The sequence below is a fragment of the Triturus cristatus genome, chromosome 1_2 (assembly GCF_964204655.1).
Source record: "Triturus cristatus chromosome 1_2, aTriCri1.1, whole genome shotgun sequence".
NCBI lineage: Eukaryota > Metazoa > Chordata > Amphibia > Caudata > Salamandridae > Triturus > Triturus cristatus.
Window position 1 is genome coordinate 487,146,622 of NC_140580.1, and position 18,552 is coordinate 487,165,173.

The window sequence follows — 18,552 nt, forward strand, 5'->3', positions numbered from 1 at the left end:
ACCCCTTCCCCTTTGCACCAGGCTTACCACCTATTTGAAATGGGTGGTAATTGCGATTGTTTTGTGACCGCATTTGCGGTTGCAAAACAATCATGCGGTTCAGTGACTAAATCGAGGGACATAATATAGAATGCCCAAAAAGTAGAATCCCTATCTACAAACAAGTAAGTACTAAAATATCGATTCCAAAATATAGAATGTTAAAATATAGTTAGCTAAAATATCGAACTTTTTTAATGCATTAAAAATAATATAAAAGTAATTAAATATTAAAAACAATTAAATAAAACATACTTAAAAATAATATAAAAAAGCTTAAAATGTAAAAATAATAAATGTAATGTAAAAAAAAGTAGAGATTTTGTTGGATAGTGAGAGCGTAAAAATTACTTTTCCCACTCCAGTGAGTGCAACAGTAGGGTAAACGTTGGATAGCGTAGAGGTAAAAATTACTATTCCCACTCCAAAGAGTTCAACAGTAGGGAAAGCATTGGATAGTGGGAGGGTAAAAATTACTATTCCCACTCCAGAGAGTGCAACAGTAGGGAAAGCGTTGGATAGCGGGAAGGTAACATTTACTATTCCCACTTCATTGAGTGCAACAGTAGGAAAAGCGTTGGATAGCATAGGGGTAAAAACTACTATTCCCACTCCAGTGAGTGCAACAGTAGGGAAAACATTAAATAGCGTAGGGGCAAAAACTACTATTCCCGCTCCAAAGACTGCAACAGTAGGGAAAGCGTTGGATAGCGGGAGGGTAAAAATTACTATTCCCACTCCAGTGAGTTCAACAGTAGGGAAAGCGTTCGATAGCGGGAGGGTAAAATTTACTATTCCCACTCCAGAGAGTGCACCAGTAGAGAAAGCGTTGGATAGCGGGAAGGTAAAAATTACTATTCCCACTCCAGTGAGTGCAACAGTAGGGAAAACGTTGGATAGCGTAGGGGTAAAAATTACTATTCCCACTCCAGTGAGTGCAACAGCAGGGAAAGCGTCGGATAGCGGGAAGGTAAAAATTACTATTCCCACTCCAGTGAGTGCAACAGTAGGGAAAGCGTTGGATAGCGGGAGGGTAAAAATTACTATTCCCACTCCTGAGAGTGCAACAGTAGGGAAAGTAATTATTTAATATTAAAATAAGATTAAAGTAATTATCAATACCAATAAAAAATTAATTAAACATAATTACCAATTAATAAAAATTAATTACCATTGAAAAAATTAATTACCAATTGATAAAAATGTATTACAAATTAATAATTAATTGTCAATTAATCATCAATACACATAAATAAAAATTAATATTTACTTTATTAAAATTAAATTACTTCCCACCCAATTCCCCTATAAACCCACAACCCGCTCCTAATAATAAAAAATACAATTAACATAATTATCAATTAATCAATGAATATAAATGAATTACCAATGAATAAAAATGAATTACCAACTAATAATTAATTATCAATCAATTAATTATCAATACATATAAATGAAAATTAATATTTAATTTACTATATTTAAATTACTTCCCACCCTATTCCCCTATAAACCCACAACCCGCTACGGAATTAAAATACGCAAAAATGTAATTACATAATATTCATTACTTTAAAAAAATTAAACATACATTACAAAAATAATACATAACACATATACTACCATACATAACACTAATTTTTTTTCGATATTATGGAAATCTATATTTTTAAATTCGATATTATGGAAATCGATATTTCATACCCCAATTTGATATTTTGTCCTATCTATATTTTGGTAATTCGATATTCTGTGCTATCTATATTTTAGAGTCGATATTCTGTCCTGTCTCTATTTTGGATTCTATATTTTGGTCGTTTACCCAACCATACATCCCCCTATGACTTGCTATCAGGAAGGGATGCCCTTGGCATCCTCCTTCCTAATAGCCACTGACAAACCGTATTTTACGAGTCTGTAATATATTACCGACTTACAGAATAGGGTTTGTACATGCTACAACCCTTTTTAGTGGTAGCAAATGGCCCGATTTTCCATTTGCGACCACTGAAAACAGTTGTACATCTGGCCCCAGTTGCCTATCTATTTCATCAGGAAACAGCATGACTCAAAAAGCCTACTCCTTCCTGTGAACGGGAGAGAGGTGCATTGATTTGGGAAATGTCAAGTAATGTGCTGGCTCAAATGTCACACTCCTTTAATTAAGTGGTTGTGTTCTGGGGGGACTGTCACTGGACACATGTCACATGATGAAAGCAATCAGCTAAATGTAATGGCAATTGGAATTTGTGAGATTGATCAGCCAGGTATATGCAGATACTTGTCTAGGTCTGGTGGGAAAAGATTTTTCTCACTCGCACATGCCTGCACCAGCCTATGCACTGCTCTTTTGGTCCTCATCCACCATAAAACGTACCTTCTCCATGGCTCTACAATATTGACATTTACTTGTTTGCATTTCACAGGCCTTTTCCTCTTCTGCACTAAAGCTCCATAACACTCCTGCTTACCAGACTAGTTCAGCTGTGCATCTAAGAAGGTGAATCTGGGAAGAAGAAGGCAGATACACCATCCATTTTGGCATTTATATACAGAATATTCTTTTTTTCTTAACATTAACAATTTGTAGCCACTGTGTAGGTCTCTAGATTTTGTATTTTTGAAACCTAGGTAACACAGCAAATAGACAACTTGGGACTCTGGGATTGAAGGGCTGTTTGAAATGCATTTAGTAACTGAACAGTGTCATTCCTTGATTTCCTCCTGCAACAGAAGTGAACAGGATGTGCTGCTCATCAACTTGATAAATGTTGTGTTTGTCTTTATTTCACCTTTTCCCAACTCCACATTCCCATCCATTAATCAAAGCTCTAACTCTTTCCCCGCCCAGCTAGTGTGTCCTATTGAGGTGTGACTTTACACCATAAGTAGATCACACACTTGGCAAGGGGATGTGGTGAAAGCAAGGCTAGCTCACTGGTACAGGATCTTCTTAACTAAACAATAGCCCACACCAGCCCTACTTACTTACTCTCCCAGGCATAAATGCGACATCATCATCATAGTGAAGACTCTTAGTTAAAACAATGCCTGTTCATCAGCGGTAGTACTAGTTTGCACAATGTGGCCTGATTCACAAAGGAAAATTTACACTTTTGGTGTAAGTTTACTTTTGCAGTGTAACTGTTCCATCACCAGTAGCTCTGCGAGTAGTAATTAACTGGTAGTAACAGTATCTCCTTTAAAAGAAATAGGAGTTACCTCCTACTTGCAAAAGTCAGTACTCCTAAAGTCACAAATGGGAACGTTACTAGTAGTAACCTTACACTGCAAAAGTAAAGTGACACCAAAAGTGTAACTCACTTTACCTTTGTGAATCAGACATTGTTTTGCTTACTAAATCTAACATGGAGTAACATAATCTTCTCCAAAGTCCTAACTCAAGGTTTATTTGTAAGTTTAGTTTACCCTTGTAATACATTTTTATAGTTACTAGCTTCCCAGATTGTTTAGAAATAACCACTGCAATTTTTTTTATAAAACAAATTTTTTGTCATGGTGGTCTGGTCTCAGTCTTTTAGTACCCACTAACTCTGTGTTTTATTTCAGTCCAGTTGTCTGTGATGGATAATCCTTCTGAATAAATCTACAGTTAGAGTTCACCTCATTCAGGATAGAAGCAAGTGGTACCCTTTGTGATGACTTCCCTGTAAGCGCTAGCCCAATACGTCTACTAGCATTGAGAAGGCCCTTGAGGAGATCCTGCAATGAGATTTGGGAATATTGAGAGAGGTAGCAGACACCACACAATCTATTCAGGTAAGAAGAACTAGTTAAGAACTTAGTACTGAAGTTGTTCTTGAGAAGGAGAGATAGATAAGAATGAGATTTTTGTGTATGTTGTTGGCAGACCCCAAAACCTGGCTGGGTTAGAGAACGTCATGCCTGCCTTCCTAGAAAACATTGTGGTTTTCAATTTTAGCTATGATTGCCACCACAGGGAAGTGTTTCAGGCTCTGCAGAGTGCAGGACTGACTATCAAGGCCAATAAGGGCCAGATAGGGCAGGCCTCAGTGGTCTACTTGGGCCACCAAGTGGGATGAGGCACAGTGCAGCCCCTCCAGGCCAAGATTGAGACCATTTTGGCTTGGGAATCTCTGAAGACCCAATCAAAGGTGAGAGCTTTCTCAGGACTCACTGTTTATTACAGGAGATTCATCAAGGGGTATGGCAACCTTGTTGCACTCTTGACAGAGCTGACTTTTAAGAAGCAGCCCAAACATGTGATCTAACTGAGGCATGCTAGAACACTTTTAAAACCCTGAAGGAGGCCATGTGCACAGCACCAGTCCTCAATGATCAACCTGTAGCCTTTATCATTAGGAGTTCACTTTACCAGGAACAAAGGTGCAGTGCAATAGAAAGGGAAACCTTTTTAGTGGTTGGTCACTGAAGTAGCTGAGACTATAATATGTGGTGCTCACTTCTAGTTTCAGACAGACCACACACCTCTCAGATTATTCTTGCACCTTAGAGAAGAGAACTCTCAAGTGATTGGGTAGTTTCCCCCAATTTCTGCTGGGTGGAACACGTGTTAGACCTGGCACTCTTGGCCTGGTTGTCTCCCAGGCATTTTGCCTTCAGACCTCCTGCTTTCGCTAAATTTGTTTTTGCTGGCCTTAGGGCTCTGTACACTTTATTAGTGCTAGCCAGTGCTAACGTGCTTGTACTCTCTCCTTAAAATATGTAAAATTGGTGTATACCTAATTTGCCTATTTAATTTACTTGGAAGTCCTTAGTAGAGTGGCACTACCTTTGATCAGGGCCCACTTGAGTAGCACCCTTGACAGGCTGGAAAGCATTGTGCACTGTATTAAAAAAGTAGGAAATGTACTTCATGTTTACTTTTTCACTATTGGAAGGTCTATCTCTCCTATAGGATAAAACTGGAGTTACCTTAATACATTTTATAGGTCTAATTTCAAAATGGGAACAGGTAAGCAGTTTTTGTTTGGTGTTTCTAGAATTGCAATGAAAAAGCCTAACGGATGGCGAAGTCAGATTTTAAATTAGAATTTTGTAAATGCCACTTTTAAAAAATTAGTTAGTCATGTAATGGTGCTTACAAGGGATTTATTTTAACAAAGGTTAATCTCATTAATTTCAGATGTCTCATCATCACATCGCAAATCAATTCAAACAATATATGCATCAATTGATCTGTTGAAATAAATCCAGTTAGTGGGTATATTCCTACTTTCTGACTTGATGTCAAAACACCAAAGGTAAATTACGGGTTTGAAAGAAAGGGGCTGAAAACGATGGCGGATGTAAAATCCCTCCGACCGCCGTGGTTCTGGGAAAAAAACTGCCCGCAGGGTCCGGGAATATCCGACGGTCACATTACGATAGAGCGCCAGAAAAACTCAGACCGTGGCGGTGGGTTTTGTCAAAACCTCGTCCGCCACTGTCAGAAATCCTGAAACTCCAACCGCAATGGATGGAAAAGCATTTTTTCCAGCAAAAACATGCCAATTCAACAGCGACAGGACTGCAGGGGAAATTATGATGAGATCGCACCTGTCATAATGATTGCTGCTTTCCGACCGCGGTGATCGCACAAAGCTAACATGAAAAAAAATCCATAGCAAAGTCAGAACGGAAAAATACAGCTGATGGTCCTTCCTCAGGTGGACACACCCACATAGCAGAGTATAAAACAAAACCCTACTCTGACCAGCCTCCGTTGCAACAAGACAGCATTGAAGGAGCACACAACACACAGCATTTTTCACACTGCACAACATCACACCTACCTATCTCCATGCATGAACCCTTTTTACCCACACACATGACACACCTTTCACACCTTCACTATTACATTCTTATTTGCACTAGTTCTAATTTTGCACACTATTCACCATGTCACAAAAAAATGCCCAAATTCACCGACAAAGAGTTGTCAGGGATGGTAGATAAGATTATTAAAGTAGAACAACATTTGTTTGGAGCCATGGTCCAACAGACACCACTTGTCAGAAAAAATCAAATGTGGGAAAGGATGGTCTGCAAAGTGAACTCAACCACACTGTATTCAATATCACAATGTTACCCACTTTCATTTTAATCACCATATACATGAAAATAAACACAAATATCACCCGTGCCCTTGAATAAGTTGTATGTTCATCAGAGTAATGACAATGTTAACTTGGATTTGAATGTACCACCAGATGACATTGTGACAATCCATTTATGCAGTCACTAGTTGGTTTGCAAGCTAATAGTTCTGTTGAATATACAAAACATGTCAACATTTACAGATGTTGAAGTCAAAACTGCACACCATTTTGCAGCACATTGTCACATCCGTAGGTAGCTAGAAGGACCAGGACATCCACACAATGACAACACCTATCAACAATGAAACATGCAGTAGGGCAGTTTATACATATCAACTTCTCACTTACAAGTATGTGTACGCAACCTTGTGCAATGTCCAATCCCAAAGTACCGAGACTGATGTTACATTACTGCATCTGCAGACATGTGAAGCAGGCCTCCACAATTTTCAGCCAGAGAAACGGTCAAAGAAACAGCAGGGGGTCAAAAGTCCTAATCTGCACTGGTACACTCCAAAAAGATGTGTCAGCAACTCTTGGCTGTCCTAGGACATGTGTCTTCCCATATACTTTACGTTGTATACAATAATAATAGCTATATCCAAATTTGCAAACACAAATGTATCAACCTAGGTGAACAGTAACAAACCTGTATTGGCCCAACAGACCCAATGTGGTGAAGAACACTATGGAACAGACCAACACCTGACAAATTGCTAGTTGCGCATACAACATCCATCCCATTGCAGTGCCTATTCCCAGCAAGTCAGAGTTTTACTCACAAAGTCTGTGTCTGACATTCCCCTGGGCACCGCCTGTCCTTTTTGCATGGCCGAACAGCATCATTCTGCAGATGAGGTCAATAAACAGACTTTTAAGATTTGTAGATGGTAGGGCGGAGGGACCTAGAATGACACAACAAGAAGATAACATTGAGTAGTCATATGATGTCACTACAGCAACAATACACTACTGTTCAGCACTGTACAAAATACATATCAGAGAACACTCACCAACAGCATCAACATAGACATCAGGTAAACTACAAAGACAGCGATGCACAAAGCCCCACAGTAGTATGCAAACAACAGCCAGCATCTGAACACATCATCAATGCTTCAGCTCCAACAGCAAAGCAAAGTGTCACAATCATACAATCTCAATACATATTTTCACTAAAGGGAAGTAGGTGTTGATGAGCTGTTGATGCAGGTCAAGACCTTCCTCCTCACCACTATTATCTTCACTGGACATGTGAGGATTCTCTGCTGGGGGCTCCTGCTGGTCCACATCATCCTGAATCAGGGGGATCTCCTTGTGCAAGGCAAGGTTGTAGAGCATTCAGCACCTTCTGGGGTGCGTAGGGGAGTGCACCACCACTCTTGTCCAAACACCTGAATTTTGCCTTCAGGAGCTTAAAAGCCAGCTCCATTTACAGACGGGTACTCCCATGGGCATCAGTGAAGCCTGGCGTCCTTGGATTTCTCAGTGAGGTCAGCAACCAAGGCCAGTTTGCATATGATGAGTCACCTAGATGTGAGACACACAGAGGCACAATCTGATTGAAGTATGTGAGGAGAAGGAGCCCATAATGTCACACATACAAGCAAAATATTGACACATGTCACTCACCAACAAGCCAGGCCCTCTCTGGGTGAAGATTTGACAACTGTGTTATACTGCTATTCTATGTGATAAATGAGTCATGTGCAGAGCCTGGAAATTTGGTACAGATATGGGAAATGTTCAAAGCTGCAAGGCATACTACTTGCATGTTAATTGAATGATAATGTTTTCTGTGCTAAACTAAACACAGTTACACAAGTAGCGATCAGCCCAGACCTCCTACTAGCCCTCATTGGCTACTCCAAAAACTTGCAGAAACCCATCAGACGCTGAGTGGATATGGCCCTTCTGGTCGCTAAACGCGTCATAGCAATGCACTGGTCCTGTGGCCCCCCTCCCTCCCTATCTCAATGCACTAGAGACATGGTGTATTGCAATACACAAACATAAGTATACAGTGAACTACTTCCCCCTAGGAACCGCCCAAATAACTTTTGGAGCTTATACACTACTTACATCGAGACTCGGGCTCGGGAACATTCTGCAACACCTACCTCCACAGGAGGGTCACAATAGCCGTGACAGAATCTACCGGCATTGGAATATGCACTGCAGAGCTATGTATCGGCCACTGTGTGATACTGTCTCTAAATTACTGTACTCATTATTCTTTTAGTTGGTGAATGTATTTAGACATTATTATATGTGATTATTGCTTGATTTCTGTTATTTGCTCAATATTCTGGAGATAACTTCGAGAATGTATTTTATTTTAAGTTTTCTATCCTTTACTCTTATTGAGATGTCATGTTTTTTATGCATTTTTGTTTGTTTTGTATTGTTAAATGGAAAAATAAAATAATAAAGAAAAATTATAATGTTTTCTGTTCCTCTAGATATGCTCACATGCCTGAAGTGGAACAAGGCCAATGTGTGTGCCATCAACGGCTCATACAACATGTGGGATGTGACCAAGGTCATAAAATTCACCCTTCACAGTTGCTAGATCATCTCTCCTTGGAAGATATATATAAATTTCCATGTATGTCAACAATGCAGACAGGACATCACGCAACACCATGCTGAACATTGGTTGTGACATCCCACCTGATGTAGCCGCTGTGTGTATTGAAATGAAACTGTGGCAAAGTAATGTAGGGCGGTCATCAACTTCACTGTTGGTGTTAAAGCTCTTGGATAGGTTCTGTGAGCCATTAAATGGGGCTCCAACTGACCACATAGCTCTTGAAGAGTAAGGTGATTTAGGAAGAACTTCTTGATGACGTCTAGATCCTCCATGGTCTTCAGGTCTGGGAAAGTCCGACAGACAGCTGTTTTTCTTCTTCTCCTGCTGGCAGGGGACACGTGTGGAAATAGGCAAAGATGAGATGTTGGTAACAATGTACACAATGGCTGAGACAAGCACAACATTAACAGACCTGATGAATCAGTGTAATGCACATGTCACATGGATGCACCCCTTAGCATCCTGTAGTTATTTCAGTTACTAAGGTGTACATACTAACTACTACAATTTTCATAATTGCCTAGGTGTCAGACATATGGTACATTACTAAATTATGTGTACACAGCCCTGTGGGTAGGTAACACATCACAGGTGGCAAACAGCATGATCGCAGAGTTGTATATAGCTGCTGTCACTGAGCCAGACCCACCTTGAGATAAAAAAAGCACAACATCATCCAAATATGCAGGCAGGGATTGGAAGAAGGACAAGACATCATCAATCCACAGCACTGTGTTGAACATATATGCATATTTTGAGGTCAGACCATTATGCCTGTGTGAGAAGTCTGCATTACACAGATTTCTATATTCATAACAAGGAAACACAAATGAAATGGTAATGTGTGTCCATGCCCACATTGATGACAATGACCTGTGAGGAAGGGCAAATCAATATTTTTAATCCCATATGCAATGCTATTACATGGGTTGGAAGAGAGAAGATGAATGTCACCCTCTCTAATCCCTTCACAAGGTGCACTTCATGCCGAAAATTGTGTGGAGATTATTTCACCAATTTTGAAATCGAGACCCGCAAACGGAAAATGGGGTTACTTACGCGGTAGATGTCAGCAACTCTGGTCACAACCATTGGACACTATTGAAAAATGCAGTGTTGCAGTGGAGAAATTCAGACCCCCACGGTGCGACACGCCTATGCAAATAAAATGGCAGCTAAAGAGACCTGTCATTGCAGTCTGCTTTTGAGATTTGCACGTCACATTAGGCGTGCTCAGCCCTGCGGTCACAGCCGTTGGACACCACTGAAAAATACAGCATTGCAGTGGAGAAATTCTGACCCCAAGGTGTGACACTGCCTATTCAAATATCATGGCAGCCAATAGGACCAGCCGTCACGGTCTGCTTTTGGGACTAGAACATCGCGGTAGGCGTGCTCAGCCACTGCGGTCACAGCCATTGGACACCATTGATAAATGCGACCAAGGCAAACCAATTGCAATTGCAGAATAACACTGAAACCACCCTAGGGACCTATATGTGTGTGGGAAATGCCCATCCTTGTCACTTGCCTACAGACACTGCTGCCTGCAATTCATCCCCATCACCTGCTGCTGTTCTACATCTCTGGGACCACTCATGGCTCTTACTGAGAACATCAGGACTCGCCCCTTCACCCCAGAGGAGCTGGTCCTCCTGGTGGACAAGGTCCTTGGCCATTACGGGCAGCTATATGGTGCACCAGTGGTACCGGTAAGTGAATGTGTAGATTCTTTGAGTCATTAGAATGCTCAGCTTTTGTAACTGCACACTAGCATGTGCCTCAGAGTGCAAGACAATGCAAAGGCCTTTTTTTGGACTTCTACATGGCCCATACATGACTTACAAGTTGTTGCACTTGAGTATGTGGTGTGAATGGCATCATTGTCACTAGTGCAGCTCCCTTGGACACTTCAATCACAGATATGGTTTCTACCTTGCTAAGATTAATGTGTGCTAATCTGACTTGCAGAATTACTTCACAGTAATGGTGTGTAGAGCCTTATCCCCCTGATCTCTGACTGCATACAAAGAGCATTTGTACCTAATGATGTTTAGCAATTGTACAGTTACACTGATGACTGGAGCAATTGTCACATTGTGCACCTGTTCTCTGTGAGATCCCATGTAAAAAAATCAGTAAGTTAACTTTAAAACATTAGGGAGATGGTACCTGTCAATTAGATAGAGGGTACAGAGATAAGTGAAGTAAATGAGGTTACAGAGACACTATGGAAATGAGTCCTGTCTGCCCAAGAGTTCAAGGCCTGTATCTGTCTAGATTAGTGGAAACTCACCTCTTACACATCTGCGACATATACAGTGGATTTGGCATCCTTGGTATGTTGCCATAATGTGTTGAGTCTCACATGTATATGTACTGTGTCAACATTCTCATTCCACATGTATGTGAATCTTGTGATGGATCACATTTTTGGACTCACAATAGGCTAAATGGCTGTCCTGTGAATCCACAATGTAGAAAGTCCACATCTCACAAATGACTTGCTTAGAAACTGAGTACTGCACGCTCCTATTTTGAAACAAACATATAGAGGTATGAATAGTACACACGACAGGCCTAAACCTTGTCACATACGTGAGTGAATGTAGTGTCAGGTACCTTACTGTGACCTCAGTAACATGTGTTGCTATGCAATGGGCCAGGACGTAAAGGTGTGTGTAGTGTCAGACACAGTGAGTATTTCCATTAGGTATCAATTACAGTGTACTGTCTGTCATGGCCACTCACATCATGCACCACAGATGAGGCCCTTGTTCACCCTGATGTAGGTGCACACCATCTGCATGTGTATGTGATGCCCAGGCAGTAGGTCCATCCTCATAGATGTTGCCATTGTACTCACCAAGCTTGCTTACAGTGTAATATATGACATTGTCTATCAGAATCTGCTGTCCATTGATCAATGTGTGTGTTATGTGTATTATTGCTTCTGGACTGGCACACAATGGTGCACTACATATTGTTCAAAATGTTTTTTTCATGTCTCCTATGCCTACAGCTCAAGGTCCATCTGCTCAAGGCCATATGAAGGGCCATCACCTGCAGTGTGCGGACCCTGCAGCTCTCTAATTGTTGCAGTACTCACTGCCACAAGAGGTGGGATGACATCTGCCGCCTCAGGAAGAACGTTGCGGAAATGAAGTTGGGGCTGGCCCCTCGAAGTGGCAGGTTGGCATGCCGGATAATGTCCCGCTAATGGTTCTCATCTTGGCGGTGACCCAGCCAGAGCTGGATGGACACTTGAGGGCCCAACAGCATCAAGTTGGGGGTAGGTATTTGGCTGAGTGAGACTTTTTGCATGACTGACTGCCTTAATCCCAGTCAGAATCAACCCAGGGACCTCAGAGATGTCTCAGGTGTGATGCAATCTGTTCGAAGTTGCAGCAGTAGGAATGGCATGAGGTGCCAGGTATGGATAAGAATTGGAATCTCATGTATCATTTACATGACCAGTGTCAGGGCAAATCATCTTGACCTGTTAGCATGCTCCATTTGGAACATGATGTCTGAACTGACCCATTCATATGCATGAAAAGGTGTGTGAATTGTCTAGTACAGTACACGTGTCAGCCCTGCGTGTGCTGTGTAGCTCCCAGAGTATTGTGTCTCATATGATGATGTGCCAGTGGATTGAGTCATGGATAAATGAAGACTCAGGGTGCAGTGAGTTAACAGAGGTTACACTTGTCCTATGTGTTGTGTAGAGCCAAACGATACAGATGACAGTATCATATCTCAACATTTTGTCGGACATCAGCACCATGGCATCATATTAGTTCATTCCCAAGCCACAATGACAGCAACTGCACACATGCGCTGGTGGTGTAGATGGTGAAGAGTACAGTTATGCATTGGATGATCTACATTTGGCATTTGTGTTCATGGCAACTTGTCTTTGTGATGGTCAGACAGTGGAAGCACGCAGCTATGGAGCAGAATGCGGCTATTGGGAGAATGTGTTTCCCCTAGGGCTTTACATGGTTGTATGTGATCAGTATATATGGGAAATTGTCATTTGAATAGCACTACTTACGGTGTGTACATTGAAGAGGGATATACATATGCATCAGTGCATGGGCAAGCTGTGGCTACTGATCTCCATCAGTGAGTGAGCTCTTGTGACATTGATGTGCCCTGTGTGTCAGCAGTGAGCACAACGTAGGGATGACAGACACTAGACACTAGCTTTGACCACAAATTCCCTGTCCTTATGGAGGCCACTCAAAGCTTTACCTAAAATGTCTTGGATCATTACAAGCTTGCCCTGACATATTTCTGGTATGTGACATTTTACTACATGCAAGGCCCTTGCATCAGATTGCCCTATTCAGGCAATGTGCATTATTCTTTGTCAATACTTGTACATGGTGCATCATTGCATTTTTTCATAAAGATGTGTCCATGTGAAGTCTGCAGAAGTGTAAATCTCAAAGACATCAACTGGCAGTGAACAGCAGTGAGCATCTTGTTATGGAGGAATGAGATATTTGTGGTGTCCACTTCCATGTCAGTGATGCGTTTAAAATCTGAAGTCAATGATCACCAGTAGGTGTGCTGCGGAAATAATTGATTTTGAAGTATGGATGTAATGTCACTTACTTCTTTGCATGTTTCAGTTTGTATGTGTTGTGTTTAGGGAACGTCAGAGATACATTACACAATTGGATGTGTAGCTCTCTTGATATGAGGCATGTAGGTGTAGCTACACACAATAGGATGTGATTTTAAAATGTTGGCACATGCACAGAAATTTGACATTGCCAACGTATCATGTTGCATGAATGTATACAAGTCATGTGCCAATACATCATGTAATCAGGCCAAAGATTGTGCTGATGCAGCCAATACATGTACAAGTAAATTCCTGTTCTTTTTTCTTTCTAAAGACAATCTACCAGCACTGGAAGGTTTTAGGGTTGAGTCATTCTGCACTGAATATTTTCTGGAGGAGGTGCTAAATCCAGAGTGAAATGCACTGGTGGTATTTGCTTGCTGGTGTATAGTGTTGTGTTCCAGGAAGTGGGTCATCCCATGTCCCCTTCCCCTGCAGGGTTTTCCTGTGTTTCACCCCTCCCTGTAAGTACTTATAGTTATGGCCCATGACGTAGGGACAAGATATATAATACGGGATTGAGGGCGTGAGTTAGTTCGAGTACCAACTAAGACTGTGTGTGGTTTATTATTTGATACGGGCTGCGATAGCACAAGGCCGGCAACGTGCTTCCACACAAACACACAAAATATCGAAGGGTAATCTAATACTAAGCTACCCAACTCTAAATCATGCCCTATCCAGTGTTTGCTTCAAATGAGCTGGCTGTTGTTACTCTTGTCACAGGTCATATGTGTTACATGCACAGTGGTTCATGGCTCTACAATGTTGTTTTACATGTCATGATTCCTCTTGTCATGATCAATTTCTAGAGGCTCCTCACTCTTCCTAATAACTTTAAAAAATTTCCAAAACAGGTTGGACTTTAAGAACCTTTTATTGATACGATCTAAACTTGGAAGAGTCATTTCACTGTACTGTTATCTCTGTGCTTCTTTTTTTCCTTTTTTCTTTTTTTAGCCAAAAGTAAGACAAGCATTACGTAAATCACATTAGCAGTGTGAGCAAAACTTAAATCTATAATATTAACTTAAACCGTAGTCGAGAAAAAGCGACAACAATTAAATCAGATATGGAGAAAAACAATCCTAACCAAAGTTTTGAAAGAAACAATAAAGTTTTCCCCAGAAGAAAATGAAAAAAAGAAAAAGGAAATAAAATAAAAAGGCATTTGTCAAAGGGCCACGAGAGAGAATATCTTGGGTGAGCACCGCCTTGTTACTCCCAAAGGAGATCGGTCCAGATCCGATTGAATTTGAGCCAAGAGCGCAGCCCTCTAGCTTTAGCAAAAGCGAGTTCCATCTCATTGACCTGTGTGAGTAATACCCAGAACTCATTAGCACTAGGGCTGACATTATCTATCCAGACTCTAGCAATGCATAAACGGGCACATGCTATAATGATAGTTGCCAACCGACTCATATCACCAGCCGCCCCACTTCTAATCCCAAGAAATATTTATTTTCGGTAAGCTGGAAATTTGGGCAGAGAAATGAACTGAGGATACCAGATACCCCCCTCCAAAACCCGTCAAGCCTCAGACAATCAGCAAACATATGCCTGAGGTCTGCAGCGTACAGATTAGGCCTGGGCTAAAAATCCGTTCCGCTCGCGGAAATTGCGATAATTTGACATTTTCGCGTTCCGCGGAGAGCGCGGAAATGTCAAAATTTCCGCAATCCGGAAATGTTTTGCTTGTTCGCGCTCTAAAATAATACATTTTTGCGTGCGCGCGATTGCCTTACCTGAATCCCCGCGTTCGCCGACAAGTGTTCCCGATCCGGTCGCGTTCTCCACAAGATGTTGGATTGTTGGTAGCCATTTGCGCTGTCTCACGACAGTTCGCGCCCGCAGTAACATCATTCGTCGCGCGATCACGTCTTTCTTCTCGCGATCATGCACCGTGAGACAAGTGAAAACAAGATGGCCGCGCCCGCGAGCAACCGCATGGGTAAGTTGGCGAGCCGCAACCACGCAAAACATACCGCGAACGGGCGGGAAAAAGACTTCTGCATCTTCGCGATATTTCCACGTGTTTGCTGAGATTTTTAACCTTTTCGCGATAATTTGCGAAAGTGAATTTCGCGAATTCCGCCCACCCCTAGTACAGATGGCATTTCGGACAGAATGATTATTCGGAACATCGGGAGGCTCACTTAGATATAATCTCAGGTGTGTGGTACAACATATATACTACCCGATGCTGTTGCAACTCTAAATTGACCAATGTTACCCCTCGGTCTAATACACCTGTGGACATCTGTATATCCTCTACCGTTACTGCAGTCTAGAGGACTCGACTTAATTTAGCCGCGATCTGTAAACTATTGTCACTGGCGTTAGCCAGATATTTCTGATCAGCTAGACCGATAGCCCCTCCGCCGAAGCACGTATATATATTCCGACAAGTATTTTTAATGGGTTTGGCATTGCTGACGATATCGCAGTTTTCTCTGCAATCCTGGAGATGTTATTACATATATTATGCAAGAGGCAGCATCATTTGATTCCTTTTCGAGCTACAAGTTGAACGTAGCCAAAACCCAGACAATTGTCAACTTTCAATCTGAAGCCTTGCCTCCAGCATTAGGGTTCACTGGAGCATCAACTTATCTCAGGGTATGTCTCAGTAGTCAAGTTGAGGATATTGTAACATTAAAGTATGACCCCCTTCTGAAGATTGTTTCAGCTAAATTGCGCAGTTCGCATCGGCTTCCGCTAAGCATCTATGGGTGATATAATGCCATAATTCAAACAAATGTCGAGGCTGTTTGTGTGTTGCTGACGCAGCGGGGAGCAGCTAACATTGTTTAATTTGCATTTGCACTTTTTGGGAAAGATTTTAATTGGGGGGAAAACTTTTTTGTATTGTGAGGAATATTTTAATATACTGTGTACTGTATACTGTGTGTGTTTTAAAAACGGGCAGAACTGCAATTACTGGAACCTTGACTGGGTTCCTTCCCTCCATCCTAGCGCTCGATTCCTGATTGAGGGGCACCGCCATCTTGTCGGGTTAGCGGTCTAGCTTCCCGGACCCGAGCTGCATATAGTGAAGGCTGGCGCGAACGTGCAGCTATTCAAACAAATTTCGAGGCTGTTTGTTTGTTGCTGACGCAGCGGGGAGCAGCTAACATTGTTTAATTTGCATTTGCACTTTTTGGGAAAGATTTTAATTGGGGGGCAAAACTTTTTTGTATTGTGAGGAATATTTTAATATACTGTGTACTGTATACTGTGTGTGTTTTCAAAACGGGCAGAACTGCAATTACTGGAACATTGACTGGGTTCCTTCCCTCCATCCTAGCGCTCGATTCCCGATTGAGGGGCATCGCCATCTTGTCGGGTTAGCGGTCTAGCTTCCCGGACCCGAGCTGCATATAGTGAAGGCTGGCACGAACACGCAGCGCGCACGCGCAGCGGGCGCGCCTAAGGCAAGCCCGTCTGGGCCCGTCTGCGCTAAGGTCGCGCACAGCGTCAGCGATGCTGCTCGGGCCGGGGGTAAATTGGACTTGGGTGGATGTAGTAGCCTTGTAGGTTACTCCAGTTTGGAATTGCGTAGGCTGGGAGTGGTGGCAGAGGGGCTGGGCACTTTTATGTTGGAACAGACTGCCCTTCCAGTCTCTGACTTTTTGAGACAGGGAAACCTTATTTGTGGACTGCTCAATGTGAGATCACTCCCAAAACATTGCATTGAAATCCAGTTGCTACTGGAACTCCAAGAATTAGATGTTTTATTTATGACTGAAACCTGGATCAACCCTGCCTGTGAGGTGGAGCCAGGTTGGGCCTGCCCTCCTGGATTTAAAATCTTACACAAACCTAGATTGAGGGGGAGAGGAGGAGGAGTCGGGGTAATTTACAAAGACTCTTGGAATTGTGTGGTATTAGAAATTGACACTATTGAGGGATTCGAGCTATTTGGAATTGCTATTAAAGACGCACAGGGCTATATTTTAACTGGGGTGGTCTGTTATAGACCTCCAGGGGCGTTATGTTTGCGGCAGCAGCAGTTATTGTTGGAGGCCATTACCAGCTTGGCCGCTACCCACGCCAGGATAGTGCTGCTAGGTGATTTTAATTTGTGGATGAATGGGTCTTTGGACTCCGGTTACAATAATGTCCTTCAGTCATGTATAGGTTTGGGCCTTCACCAGCGGGTGAATGAAGCTACTTACAAGGACGGTCATATACTTGATCTTATTTTTTCTGGGGACCAAGTTCTTAATGTTGTGGGTATTCTGCCAATGGTTTGGACAGATCACTTCTTGGTAACATTTTTGGTTACTATGCCTTGTGATAATGCCAAAGCAGGGAGTTCTGCTACTAATTATGTTAGTAGAGACTGGAAGACCCTTCTAAGAAACAAAGGTCAAGTCCCGGTCTTTGATTTGAAAGATTGTTTTTTACGAGGCAGGCAAGTGGAGGAGAATTATGCCTCCTTTTGTGGACAGATTTCTTCCGTCCTAGACTCAACGGCCCCATTTAAAGTGCATAAGAAGGTAGGAAGAGCTTCCGCACCTTGGTTCAACGACAATCTAAAAAAATTGAAACTTGAGTGTAAGCAGGCGGAGAGGAAGTGGAGGAGGAGCTATAACGATAAGGAAAAAATTAGTTGGAAACGGTTGATTGGGTGCTACAAGACAGAAATAAATTTGACTAAAGCTAACTACTATTCTAGCACTATATTAAAGGCTCAGAATCGACCGAGGTGCATTTTTAAAATTTTAAACTCCCTGACCAGCCCCGAGTGTGGCAAGAATCAGATTCCCCCCTCGCAAGAGTTATGCGATAGCCTGACAAAATTAATATGATTATTGCGGATTTGGGGGAAATCCCTTGCTGTCAGGAGGTTGTGAGTCCGGTACATTCTAGTGCTGAGAGTGGACCATGGGTAAGGGGTGTAAATACACCTTCCCACCCTGAGAGCCTGCCTTGTGGTAAGTTTTTAACCGAATTTCCGAGCCTCTCTTTAGAAGACTTTGGTAAGGTCACTTTAGGGGTTATGTCAGGCTCACCGCTGGACCCTCTGCCACCGAGAGTTTGGAAGGAATTTGAAGTGGAGCTCTTTCCCACACTTAGGCTGATTTGTAATCAGTCTCATTCCAGTGGTGTGGTCCCCTCGCAATGGAAGCAGGCACTTGTGATGCCCCTGCTGATGAAGTCCACACTGGACCCAGCGAGTCCTAGTAACTACAGAC